Source organism: Lampetra planeri, chromosome 50 (genome assembly GCF_965212315.1).
Source record: "Lampetra planeri chromosome 50, kcLamPlan1.2.h2, whole genome shotgun sequence".
Taxonomy (NCBI): Eukaryota; Metazoa; Chordata; class Hyperoartia; order Petromyzontiformes; family Petromyzontidae; genus Lampetra; species Lampetra planeri.
In genome coordinates this window covers 381963-396191 of record NC_136156.1, presented here as the reverse complement: position 1 = coordinate 396191, position 14229 = coordinate 381963, and positions in this window count along the sequence as shown.

Sequence of the window (14229 nt, the reverse complement as noted above, 5' to 3'; positions counted from 1 at the left end):
TCGGCGCCCAGGAAGTGCTGCACCCTCTCCTCGAGCGCCGCGTTCTCCCGCGCCTGACTCAGCCGCCGGAGACGCAGCAGCACGGCCTGCTCCTCGTCCTTGTTTCCCAGCGCCGCCGCCAGGCCCGGCCGCCGCCACGGAGGCCGCAGCTTCAGCTTGGCCTCCTCGAGGCCCTGGTTCTCCTGCCGGTGGCTGTTGGATGAGGAGAAGAGCGTGCAGAATCGGATGATCCTCCGCCGAGACGGTGGAGAGGGGCCACCCGACCTGCTCTTGAGGCCGCCTCTTTTTGGACTGCGGTAGTCTTGGTTACGTTGCCCACCGCCTTCCTTCCTCGTGGTGGACTTCCTTCGGGACAGACCCTTGGCAGAGTTGGCGTCGTTCCGAAAAGCCGGCGTCCTGTCCCGCTTCGCTTCTCCGGCATCCAGCGTGTGGTCTCGCCTCGCCTTTCCCACATCCATTGTCCGATCGTTGGCCACTCTGCCGTCCCCGGGCGTGGTTCTAGAGCCAACGCGCCCGGCGTTACGATTGACCTCGCACGGCTTTTGCGTCCGCTTGTCGAACGTCACGGCTTTCACTTTCCCCCTCCTCGCAACGCCGCCCTCGGACGCCTCGCGACCGCCGTGCACGTCGACTCCGAAGGAGTTCCGCGTCGGCCAGGGCCCCTCGCTCGTCCTGCACCGGCGTCCCGTGCCGGCGAGCATGGCCGCCTGGCCCGCCGGGGCGCTCTCCCAGGTCCTCCTCAGGCTGAGGTTGAACTGGTCGTTGCCCCGCTGTTGGTTCTCCACCAGCAGCTCGGTGGACTGGCGCGCGATGGCGTAGAGGGCCAGGCAGCGTGCGTGGGCGATCTCCTCCAGGCTGTCCCTCAGCCTCGACTCGAACGTGCGGTTCTCTTGCCTGGCTCTGTCCAAGTTGGAAGACTTGACCCTCTGCGTGATGTCCATCGGGGCTGCCTTGAGGTAGCGGGTGGCTGGTTCACGGTGCCTGGGCGTAGGTCATCATCACAATCATCAGCAAACGACATCGTGTATCCCCTGAAGATGCAGGACACCCCATATGATGCCACAATCCATGCACTCTCCTGTACATGAACTGTTCTCATACGGTATGTATGTGTACTTTGAACTTCTTTCGCAGCGTACATAGCCAGCAGTGCTAATCGCAGGTGCGGGGAAGGACAACAAACTAAACACAAAAAGCTGTTCTAAAGAAATGTATTTTCCATCTAGAATACATATAAATATATGCATATGTATAATATAAATATATATAACGCTAAATTATTAGCTTTGAACATCAGCATGCGGTAGAAAGGTTTTAAAAATATATAGGAAACGTCTTAGGCAATGGCCTTCATCCAGCAGTAAATCGATCATGACTCATGAGTGCTGCTGATGATGATGGCTTTGGTAATTCGACAACCTGTCGTTTTAAAACCGGTATAGTTGGTAAGTGTGCAACGGCACGGCGGTAAGGTCGAGCCTGGATCAGGGGTCGACAACCGATATAACAAGAAGAGCTATTCTTTATTCGAACTCGGTTACAAAAAACTGAATGTTTAAACAGTCGCAATGCACTGTGGTGAATACGAGACGGTGGTGGTCCTTAAAGCGCCACAGCACGCGGCTCCGCAGCCACAGGTTTCCGACCCCTGGGTTACAGGGAGCAGTGCTGCTACATATGTAGCAGATATGTAGCAGCTATGTAGCAGTACTGCTCCCTGTAGCTGCTACGTATGTAGCTACTACGATGTAGCTGCTACATATGTAGCTACTACATATGTAGCAGCTACATCGTAGTAGCTACATATGTAGCTACTACATATGTAGTAGCTACGAGCACCGCACTTTCAAGGGCCCCGCGCTAAATGCTTTCAAGCTATCAATTTCGGTTCAGTGATTCTGCACTTGATCTATCGCTATAGTACTATACCGCCTTCAACTTTTATGAACGACTGGGTGTTTAAGGTTAGAGATTTGTCGTATTATCTGGTTGTATAGCAAATTAAAAAATACAATTACTTTACTATGCAAGTAAAACAAATTGTGTTTTAATATTTGTGGGTTTTATTTTTATTTAGAGCCCCTTTATAACATCACGCTACAGGCCCCGCACGAGCTGACTGCAGCACCGAGAGGGAGCCCACGATTTCAGAGAGGACATACTGCGATGTGTCTCACCTTGAGTCCGGAGCCAAACTGTTGCTGCCAGACCCAAGGCGGTGGGTGCCAAGGGGCCGGGGCCCTTTCTTCGCTCGCCAAGCAAACACCGCCGCTGTCCGCGCGCGCGCCTCCGAGTTCACCCGCGCCGCGTGAGGTCAGCGGCTGCTGCTGCTTCCGCGGACTCCGCCGTCCACACGGCCACATCCGCTGCGCTCTCGAGGATTTGTCCGCAACCCATTCTGCACAAACACAACGGGTTCTACGGACTTCCCATAACAGCCAGAGCCACCCGAGTGTAACTCCCCCACCACCCCCCACCTCGCCAACTGTAGAATATCAATACACACGCAGCCGTTTCTTTTTCGCTTCTTTTCGTTTCTTTTTCTTTGTTTGCCGGTAACACTTCGCTGACCTGAGGGTGCTGCCCAACGACGACGAGTCAACACAGCCGCGCGAAGCGTGCTAGATGTGTCCCTGCGCCAAGTGCCTGGCCCCCCGCCACTTCGCCCTTGGCATTACAGGTGACCGAGCCCAGAGAGGGCTCGTCAAGAGCGCCCTCTTTGACTTGAGCAACCTCTTTACACATTGACACACACGCACACACACACGTGTGTGTCAGTGTGTAAAGAGCTTGCTCGGACAAAGACAAAGATCCCCCGTGTAGCCTTAACAGACTCTAGGGGCAAGTGCTGTTAGCGAGCACCTATGAAGGCCGGAACGGTACGCGAGGGGGTGAGTGGCCAGCACCACGCCCGACCGCCTTTGTCTCCCCAGTGGCGATGTTCACACCTCACCAAGTACTCATTTGAGGATGAGTCGACCTAAGGGATGCCGAGGACCAGATACGTGTCAGTGTGTAAGAAGCTCGCTGTAACACACACACACGTGTGTGTGAGGTCACAGCCCCATCGTTGGCCTCAAAGACGTGTAACTTTTATCACAAGTGCCTCTCTGTGTATGTACGCGCGTGTGTGTGTATACGTGTGGGGCAATCACAACAGTCTGGCAAGGCTATTCGGGGGATCTTTTACTTTGTCCGTGTGGGGAGCGGTCGTGCAACGGTAGCGCGCTGCGCTCCAAACCTGGCGGTCCGAGTTCGATTCCCGCTCACGGCCAACACCAGTGGTGATTATCTGAATCAGTCCTGGGCCTCCCCGAGGTCGACTCAGCCTTAAATGAGTACCTGGTGCAATGTGGCAACATCCTCACTGGGAAGACGAAGCCGTCCGGGTGTGGTGCAGGCCACCCACCCCCTCCTGTGCTGTGCCGGCCTTCATAGGTTCTCGCTAACAGCACTTGCCCCAACAGTATGTTAAGGTTATACGGGGGAACTTTGCCGTTACCTTTAGAACGCGGAATGCGTGGCAAACAGCACGGTGACGTGAGTTGGATTCCCCCCCAGCCAGGGGTTGCATCAGTGGCGAGTGAGATCCGAATGGTTCGCCAGCGCGGTGAAGTATGGCCAGACAGCCCCCACGGACAGCAGGGAATGGGGAGGCCTTCATCTAACCAGCAGTGGATGATCAAAAGGAAGTCAATGATTCATGTTTAACTATGAACAAATCTAGGTTTATATTTTAATTATCTAGCTGAAAATCTTTTGACTCTCCTTGCACGCACGTCTGTTTACTGTGTCGAGTGTCTTTTCTCTCACGTTGCTCTTTAATGGATGGATTGATCGTTATTGATCTGCGCTGGAATGTCGCACTTAAAATGCTGAGATTCGCAACCCAAAACTCCCCTCGCAAAAGATAATGTTGTCACAATTGTCTTATACTAATTTGTAACACAGTCGTTCATGCAGAGCAAATGCACACTTGCTTGAGTGAATAATGATCTTGCAAATATTGTACAAACAAGACTCAACACATTTGTCATAACGCTGCCCCAAAAGGAAATGATTATATATTATAAGACACTCCTGTGATATAATAACATTGGCAATTATCTAAACTGTGTCTGGGTCTGTCCTAGGTTGACTCAGCCAAATATGTTTCACGTCTGTGCTGCGTAAAGTAGTGGACGGCACACACCTGCACCCTGTCGGGGTCGTCCCTCGCCTTAATATGTGCTTGCTAACAGCAGCGATGGGATGGAACTTTCATAAACGGAAGACAGAAAAGAGGAAGACCTGGGAGCAGATGGGCAGAGGCAGTCGACAGACTCGGCACAATGGGATCAATAACAACAGCAGCAGCAGGGAAGCCGCCTCAAGCTCACAGGTGGAGGGAGCTCGTGGCAACAGCGGGCTGCTCGTCTACAGACGTCTGGCAGTTCAGCAGCACTGGCTCACGCGAGCCTCATTGCTGATGAGACGCTGCATGCTGAAACCGGTTCACCAGAGTTTGCTTGTGTCGAACCGATGCTGCTGTGTGGCTGATGGGCTGTGTGTTTTTATTATTTTCCACAATGACGCGACTGAATATTTTGTACGTATAATGTTGCCTGTTTATTAACATCATTAATCCCAACACTGTCTTAAAGGCTACGTCAAGAAGGTCTTATGACCATGAATGCCTCGATCCAAATTTCCATCGATGTGGCATGATGTATTTCGGCTACGAGCTCCTGGTACAATTCATCACTGGATAATTATACACGTTTAATCATTAGACAAGTTTAATCATTTAAACGTGAAACGCTCCGCCACAGTATTCGCTCATTATTTCCGAGAGGATAAACCACAACTAAGCAGGAAGGCATCCACGCGATGAGCTCTGTGCTCCTCTATACATTGACGATCCAATTAATGAGTGTTTACCCGAGAAAACCCACGCGTGCGAGGGGGCAACACTCGATCCCATACAGACACATCAGGTAGAGTTCGCATTCTGTCTATACTGCCTTCACCTGGCGACACAGATTATGGCACCTCATCGACGCCCACGCAAATGAGTTTTGCAACATTTGTGTGACCCACCAACCCTCGCGGCCTCCACAGCGCTGGGCTAGAGGCCCAGGAGAGGGCATCGAGAGCTCCGAGTGAAGCCGTCTCGCTCTGCGTGCGACACGACGACGGCGCTCTGAGCGCGCAGAGTGGAGACGCTCGTGTTGACAGCTGTGATTGAGCAGCTGCAGCTCACGGCGAACCACTTGAGGAGTACGAACGCTTTCATTTTACCACGTTGCTTTCAGATGTATTTGTTGGCAAATGTAAAGCGCCCTCTGAAAATCCAATGGAATGATCCTCTACAATCTACATCATCATAGGGCAACAGCAGCAACTTGGTTTACTGCTGGATAAAGGAATTGTCTGTTGGATGTCAGACCTTGCAGCTGCAAATTTTTTTTTTTATATTTTCCTACACAGCATGTGAATCCACTAATTTGGATGCTCTCATAATGAAATGCAGATGCTTAGTAGATGATACTCTTTTGTGATGTGTATTGATTGGCACTGTGCCCTAATCACCGCGTTCTCACCGTTACATTACCATCAACACAAAACAATTATCATCCGCAGGAAAGAAGACGCAATAAACGTAAAATATGAAACCTATTAGGCTCACGAATAAAAAATATCCAATTATGCATTTCACGTCACAAATTCCATGCATGTCTATAAAACTCTGCTCGTAGGTGAAAGGAGCAACGCATGTGTTGTACAGATGTAATCTTTATTCATTATCTGCGTTTTAATAATTTATTCCGATAATTGAAAGCTGGCCGTCCGAGACATTTGCACATTTTCGCTAAAAATCAGATGGAACGGAACTTCATGCAACACGTAAAACTGGATCTTGTATTGTTTAACACAGACATCACACGGACATCAAGCACAACTTGAAAAGACTGCTAAATAAACGCGGCTAATCGTTTTTATAACATTGAGATGCACAACCCAAGAAACAGAGAGAGAAATTCGCTAACGTTGGCACACGTTTGAAAAAATCGCACACGGCCTGAACATAAAGCTACACGTGCGAGCAATCCTTGATTCAGTTCCTGAACACGATCCCCAGCATGTGCAGCGAAACATCGGACATTATATAAAAAAAAGGCATTAATATCTTCAGAATAACAATCGTGCGCACAATGTATAAATCGAGGCCTTGAAGCTCCGCGTGCCGTGTAACCCAAAGCAGCGGCGCGTCTACAATCAGTCGTCCCCGCCCTCGCTCAGGAGATGCTGAAGCTTCCTCTCCAGGACGCCGGCTGGAAGAACATCCCCAGGGGGCCATCTGTCACCGAGCTGTCCGTAACACGGCGACGAGCACGGCCTCTCCCCGCCGCCAGCGCCGCGCTCCGTCCACCCCCCCGGCGCCACCGGCGTGGAGGCGCTGCAGCTCGTGTCGGTGCCGTGCGGCTGACGCGCCGTCGGGTGCGGGGTGGAGGACCTGGGCCGGCGGCCCGCGACGGGGCTGGAGCGGCCCGGGCTGCCCGCGGGGTCGGGCGCGAGGGCCGCGAGGCTCCACGCGCGGCGCACGCGCGGAGCCTCCTCTCGCGAGGCGCGCCGCGCTCCCGTGCGGGGCGATGACTTCGCCACCGCTCCCGTGCGGGGCGCCGCGCCACCGGGCTCCGAGCCCAGCGCCGTGGCTGCGGGAGCCGCTGCCAAGACCGTGGCCAAGGATTCCTCGCGATCTGTGACCGACCGATTACCCAGCGACTTGCGTGCTGCCAGGGGCGATGGCTTCAGAGAGATACCAGACTCGGTGGCTCGAGCCGTGGCTTGTCGTGGGGCCGTGGCCAAGAGGTGGAGAGCCGCGAGTGAAGCCCCGTCGCATTGTCCATGGTGCGATGCGGTGTCGTCGTTATTCGTTGCCGCTTCAGGGGGGACCACATGTCGTTGTGCACGATCGCTGCGCGGCATTTCTGTGCCACCCGTCCTCACCTCGGGCTCAGCTCGACAACCGTCCCCAGCTTCGCCAGCGGAACGTCGCAGCTCGCACGCACCGCCAAAGGTGTCCTCCTCTTGCTCGTCCCTCGAAGGCCCTTCAAATGTGGCCGTCGCGCGGTCCAAGGAGTGCACCGACGCAGCCATGGGTCCACTCTCTTGCGCGGCGGTGTCGTCAAGGTGTCTCGCGCTGTTCCCTTCTGCAGGGGACTCTTCTCTGGTGGGGGAGTGAACTCTCTCATTCACCGTGCAGCGGGTTTCCCTTGTCCTGTGGACATCGGTGGAGCATTTCGAGGTCTCTGTGGCCACGTTTAGTTGTTGGTCGTGGTGCTGAGAGATCGATGCCACGTCTGAGACTTGCATCTCGTCATCCCGACGGCGACCAGGACGTTCAACCCCTGACATTGGTGCAATGTGTCTTTTTCAATTCTCAATCATTGAACATCGGCCAGCTCCGTTCGGGGATGTGGCTTTTATACAAAGAAAGGAAGTGAGACGGTGACGTAGACGCAGCTTTATAGAGGTGTCTGTTTTGAAATTAAATGCAACACACACAGGCACATGGACTACGACAGTAAACAAGCGTATTATTATTATATCGCGATATTAAACAGGCTTGTTGGACGTATCCCAAGTGCGCTGTTGCATCACACTGTACCAAGCAATACACGTCGGGTGCATGAGAGGTACACGTGCCCTCGTCGATGCCTTTTATCTCATTGTCCCTCACAGATCGTCATTTACATAATTTCAATCAGCGCAGTCTTTGCATGCAGATAACTCGCCTAGGGTGGGTTTTCAATTGCGTCACTTTGCAATTAAAATGGCACTTAAACGCATGCCCTACAAAAATGTAAATGTTTACAAACAATCACGAACATTGTTTTTGGGCTAATGAACACGGCCATGAGGGGTGCAAACATTGCGGGCCGGGATCACATCTTGACACAAATGACCGATGCACATCCGTGCCCTTGATTTACCCAGGCAAGCCTCGCTGAGTCTCAACACCTGAACTCCGGTCCTCCTAACAGCGCCTTTTGGCTGCCCGTCGAACAGAGGCCGTGGTCACCACATCGCGCGCTTTCAGATGCGCTTCTGCGGCCGTCTGGAACGCTCTTCCGTCCGCTATTAGGAAACCAGTGGAGCTCTGCACTTTTAAATCTCGATTCACAACTCGTTTCTTTAGAACTGCTTTTTGTGTCTAGTTTGTTGTCCTTCCCCCGCACCTCCGATTAGCACGGTGGGCTACGTACGGTGCGATAGAAGTTCAACATCCATACATACAGGACGCTTGGCTAAGAACATTACAAAGTTTGCGACCTCGGATGTGGTGGGTAATGTTGAGGGTTCGAGCATCCCCACGGGGTTGTGATGTGAAGGCGTTGACAGAGGGGGGGGGGCTCGCTCCTCGCTCGCGCTCTGGGTCCGAGCAGCGCCACACTCGAGGCGGCGCCTCGTGCCGGCATCAAAGGGCTCCGAGGGCTTTTAATGCCCCCCGCCCCGCCCCCTGAGCCTCACGCAAGCAGGGGCCTCGCCAGCTCAGAGGGGTTTTGAATTTAAGCATTGAACCCAGATGCACGTGTCAAGGTTTTAACGGCCCTCGTTTAATGCAGTAATTAATGCAGTAATGTGTGTGTGTATGTATGTGTATGTGTTCATACGCAGCACTGAGATGGAGCGTTTTATGTCGAATTCACTCAACTGGAAATAGTGACTTGAGTATAAATAGACAAGTCCAAGTGATGTTTTACTCACACGAGCATGAAGGCAATGCGCATCTCCTGTTTACAGCCCTGAGCCAGTGGTGCGAATTCCCCATTCCTATGACAGGGGCGAGTTTATCTACAGGACACCCACTGTTTATTTCCCCACAAAGTGGTTGTTTTATCGACCCGGGAGGGATGATTGATCCTGGAGGAGTGACAAAAGAAAATTATTGTTTCGACGGATTTTAAAGTACTTATAATGTAATGATTGTAATATTGTCACGAATTTGCAAAGTGGGATTTGTGTTTACATTTTTAAAGCATCATCATCGCCACACTGTATTATATATATACCGTTCCTCCCATACATGAGTAATGCTCGAAGGTGCCCTGTATTTTCCTCCAAGGTCACTCTGGCAAGAAACACATTATCTCTGTGAGATCTAAATTGGGTACATAATCTGATGGACTAAAGTGTGCCCGTGATCGGTAAACATAAATGGGACGCAGAGGCTCGAAGTGCAATCATACATCGTTATCAAATACTCTTACACATCTCAAAGTAGTTATTTTAAACAAATACAGGAGTTGTTAATATTGAACAAACCTTGTTAAATTTAGCCTCTACATTTTGATTATCCGAGTGATACTAGTCCGATATGACTCATCCGAAACGAACAAAAACATTTTGGATCCAAACTGTTATAATCGACAGCGTTGTCCAGATATATTGTGAGCCCCGTTTAATTCTCTCAAACATAATATATTTTTAAAGTAAGGTTGGTTTATTTAAAACATAAACGAATATGGCAAAGGAAAAACAAGTGAGAGGTTACTTGATTGGGGGTCATAATACATCTGGACCACCCTGTACGTCTCATTATGGGAATTTTATAACCCACAAATCGGCAACACGTCTAAGCCTACGTGTTAAAGGGACGTCTATCGCGACTCACCACTCAGATTTAGCTCTGGCTGGAAATCGAACGCAGGTCAACGGGTTCGTCGCGCGGTGATTAAAACAACCGCACCACCGCTCTTGATCCCCACCCCACCCCCCTGATAACTGAAGGGGCCACAAATATTCATTCCGTGTGAGCCTCACCACGAGCTCATCAACAAAGGCGTCGAGAACAGAGGACTGCCACCCTCCCTCCCCCCTCTCTCCCGTCGCTCAGAGCTCTCGAGCATTCACATTTACATTCACCACAAACAGCAGCAGCAGCAGCGAGGCACTTGAAGATTTTGACGGCTTGAAATTTCAATTACGATCGTTTGATGTGGTTTTGCCGGCCGCCCCCTTTTCAAAGCCGACGGCCACTTTCATGTTTAAATTACACGCCCACGAATACACAATCTCTGACTGGCCCCTCTGTTCCAGGCCAGGGGGTTGAGAAGAGAGATTCGCCAGCAATTATCTTCTCGATTCGTATTGCCGATATTAAATGGATGTAATGGGCTACATTGTTATTGTCGCCTCTGGCAATGAATAATGAAGCGGCATTAAATGGTATGTGTTCAGGCGCACACGGCGCGGACAGACGCGGCTTAGCGTGACCTCGCCGTCAACGCGACAGTTAAACAATCACAATGATGAAAAATAAAAGAATAGGATTTACCCTCTATGGCAACAAAACAATAGGTATTAAGCTGTTCAAACACCAAACAGATTCCTATTGCAAGGCATCAAGTCTGCAGTAACCACACGTACCTGGTCCATAGATACACAATCAAGAGCACGTGACAGCAGTTAAAGGTAAAGGCGCAACCCTGCAACTGCTTGCTCACCGCCACTGCTGGCGGAAGGGCCTCCACTAGAGGGAGCTCTGTCCCTCTCGCCTCGTCGATATGTGGCCTCCCACACTGGTTAGCCTCTTAAACTATGTAGATGTGCCCACACTTTACTCTACCAAACTGCTGGGTGAACAGAGGCGGGGGCAATCACCAAACAAGCGTGCCCACTGTCCCAAATGCCGCCCCGGGAGATTGAACCGCCACCTTCCAGAGGTGGGACAAAGTCATTGTTATGCAATTCCAAGTCGAGTCGCAAGTCATCAAATTCATGACTCGAGTCTGACTCGAGTCCAAGTCACATGACTCGAGTCCACATCTCATAGGTGGGACAAAGTCATTGTTATGCAAGTCCAAGTCGAGTCGCAAGTCATCAAATTCATGACTCGAGTCTGACTCGAGTCCAAGTCACATGACTCGAGTCCACACCTCTGCCACCTTCCCTGGATTGAAAATTCCATTTTCAAGTTCATTTTGTTTAACCATGCGAGAACTCAAGAGACCAGAGTTTCAATTAAAAAAATCTAAAACTTTGTACGTTACCAGGTAAGGCCCACTGAGCTATATAGCCCTGTTTTAGAAGCAACCTGGCCACAAATGATAGCTCAACGAAGTGGCTTATCACCTGGAAATGTATCGCAGCCAAATACTCTGAACGCAAGAGTGACCTGGACATTGTTTTTATTTAAGTGCACAGATGTTGACATGTATTTTGCGAGTCCAGTGTGCTGACCATTCACACCACGGCAGCTCCCACGGCAGCAGCAGGAGACGAGATATTCCCCGAAGCTACAAAAAGCACTGCCTACCAGTCTCTACCCAGCGAGTGCCAGTATTCTCACGTGCATCCCTGAGTGCAAAAACATATTTCACTTGCTCACGATTATTAAAGTGAGTTTTCACTTGCCCGGTGGGTTTAAGCCAAGACTAATGGAGATGGAGGTCGTGGTCTCGTGTGGTCTAAACTGTACCCGCATTGATTCGTTATCGAAACAAGAGCTTAACGCCTTCCAATCAACCGAAAACACAAAGTGCGTTTTTACTCGGCACTGGAACACCCGAGGCAGAGTTGGCAACGTACGGTGCGAAAGAAGTTCATACAATCATATATACGCCGCGGAGTCACGATGTGGGCAACTTGTCATCATTATGAGCGTTCTCAAAACGGGCCATTCAACTCTAGAGAGACGCTGTCGTGTTACGCCATGGCGCCCCCTGGAGGGCACCAAAGAAGTGGGGGCAGGTGAGGTTGATCGTACCAGATTCCCTGTCTCTAATTCTAGATTTGAAGCTTTCGTGACTGCAAGGATTCATATTTTACTTTATTAATTTTAATTTTTTACCTACGTGACTTTACCGAAAAAACCTAAGAATATGAATCCCTGTCTCTACTTAGCGATGCATTTATCTCTGTCTGCACTCTGTTTCTCTTTCTGTGTTTCTCTGTACCTGTAAGTGGTTAACTTTTTGGATCTGTCTCGCAAGCTCTCGAAAGGACATATCGAGGTAATCCATTAATAAAATATTATTAACTTAAATAATGCAAATTAAACATAAACTTCATTTTTCTCTCTGACGCTGTATCTCTCTGTGTCTGTCTCTCTATGTTTCACTACGTCTGCACATTTTCAGTACGTCTCATACTATTATTCACCACTTCTGATACCTTTGCACCCTCCAAAACCATCCTTGCTGCGTTCCCATGGCCACTGTATATTAAGCCCGCGAAGTGAGCTCAAACCAGGCCATGTGGCCCACTTTAACTCGGTCGTGTAGCTCACTTTACTCCCTTGGCAAATTGTTCTATCCACCAAATAATCCACACGACCCACACGGCCTGGGGAGGCCCTCACCCAGAAGTGGACTAACTACAAGCTCTACGCGTATTATTATCACAGCAGGAATTCAGCAGTAAAAAATATTCTTAACAGGGTTGAGTAGAAATCATTCCCAAGCATCCTCCTGCATCTCACAATGCGGACCAATTCAATTCCACGTTCAGGCCAATACTTAAAACTATCCAGTTTTACTGATCGGATGCATAATCTCGTTTTCCTTGCCAATGACATCGATATTGTAGAGCCTTGATGCCTGAAGCGTAGGATTCTTCACTACTCGAACAAGACTTCTGCTCACGAGCCATGGATTACCAAACTGCACAGGAGCACAACCTCCTGTAAGATTCATCTGCCTTCACTGTTTCCTTCACCTGAAACTTCGCTGCCCAACACGACCACACTGGTCACCATTACCTCGGGAATACCCAGACTGCTTTCCCTCACAGAGGAGTTCCCCGAATTGACACCACCATGCGAGACATTTCAGCAGTGATCTGTGATTATTATACAATGATCTTTGAACAGTGTTCTTCACTAATTTTCAATGGGGGGGTTCACTTTCGCCGATAAGACATCATCAGTGTGAGGACCGCCACATCATTTGAAACGATTGGGGGTTTGACAGCAGCACGGTGATGATGACGTGCGCTGTGTACACTCGCTGTGTCCACTCGCTGTGTACACTCGCTGTGTCCACTCGCTGTGTCCACTCGCTGTGTCTTGTCGGGGCCGCACTAAAGGCCTCCAGGGGCCGCCAGTGGCCGCGGGGCCTTGCACTGAAGCAGAGCGCCGCTCTAGAACATCAAGTGGAGGTTCACTTTGGCGATAGGAGATTACCCACGACTATACACACTAATTGAGAAAATATAAGTGCTTAAAGGAAATGTGTTTCATGTTTAAGTAAAGAGATAATTATAATCTTGATTTGATAATTATAAGATACAGAGCTCTGCCAAAAACCTGCAAAGGCAAAGAAAAGTAAAATATTCTAAGAAAGTGTTACAATTCTTTGTTCCATGCCCCGATAATTTAGTGGATTTTATTTTCGTCTAATGGTGAAATAATGGGATAAATTACAAGCCATGTGGATCTTGAAATGGGCAAAGTTTGAAGCAACATGAAGGAAACATTGCACTACTGTAATTACAGCAACAACTCGATGTCTGCATGAGTGCTTCCTTGTCAAAATACATAAATTGGAAGATCACTTTAATTCACCCTTTCATTATCGGGAATCTCTGACGATGGCATTCGAGCATGAGATTTAGATGACCACAACTTCTACGCGTGATATATTGCGGCAATAACTTTCATCTGTAATTTAAACCCCTTTTTTAATTAAGGCTTAAAAGTGAAACATTTTAAATTATACGTGTAAATCAGCATCGTTTGAATCGAAAAGTTGATTGAGAAATTATGTTTTCTATTAATATAACGCCAAGCGTGCATTTGTAAGATACTCATCAGCGCATTCTCATCTGCGTTCATCCTCTCATGCATTCGAATATAAATGGTTTAGCATGCTGAGACAGCCACACCTTGCCGTTGCCTGCATCTGATATTTAAATCCTGAATTAATGAAACTAGCAAATGTATCCACTAATTCGCGGTGTGACTGCCATTATATGGAGCGATGACATGACACTGCTCCTTTTGATTACTCTCACTTACCCAGAAAAAATCCAATCATCCTACAATAGACAAGAAATACGCCAAGAGTAAGGAAGGACTCTAATTTTAGTCGCCCGGCTCGTTAGATTTTAGACGTTTCTCGTAACGTGTCACATTTCACACTTAAGGCTTCACATTGCTTCATTTTCATCACAATTCCATACAAATGAGCCCCCGTAGATAATCACATGTCTAACTGTGCAGCACGTGAGTGGCGCGTGGTGTGT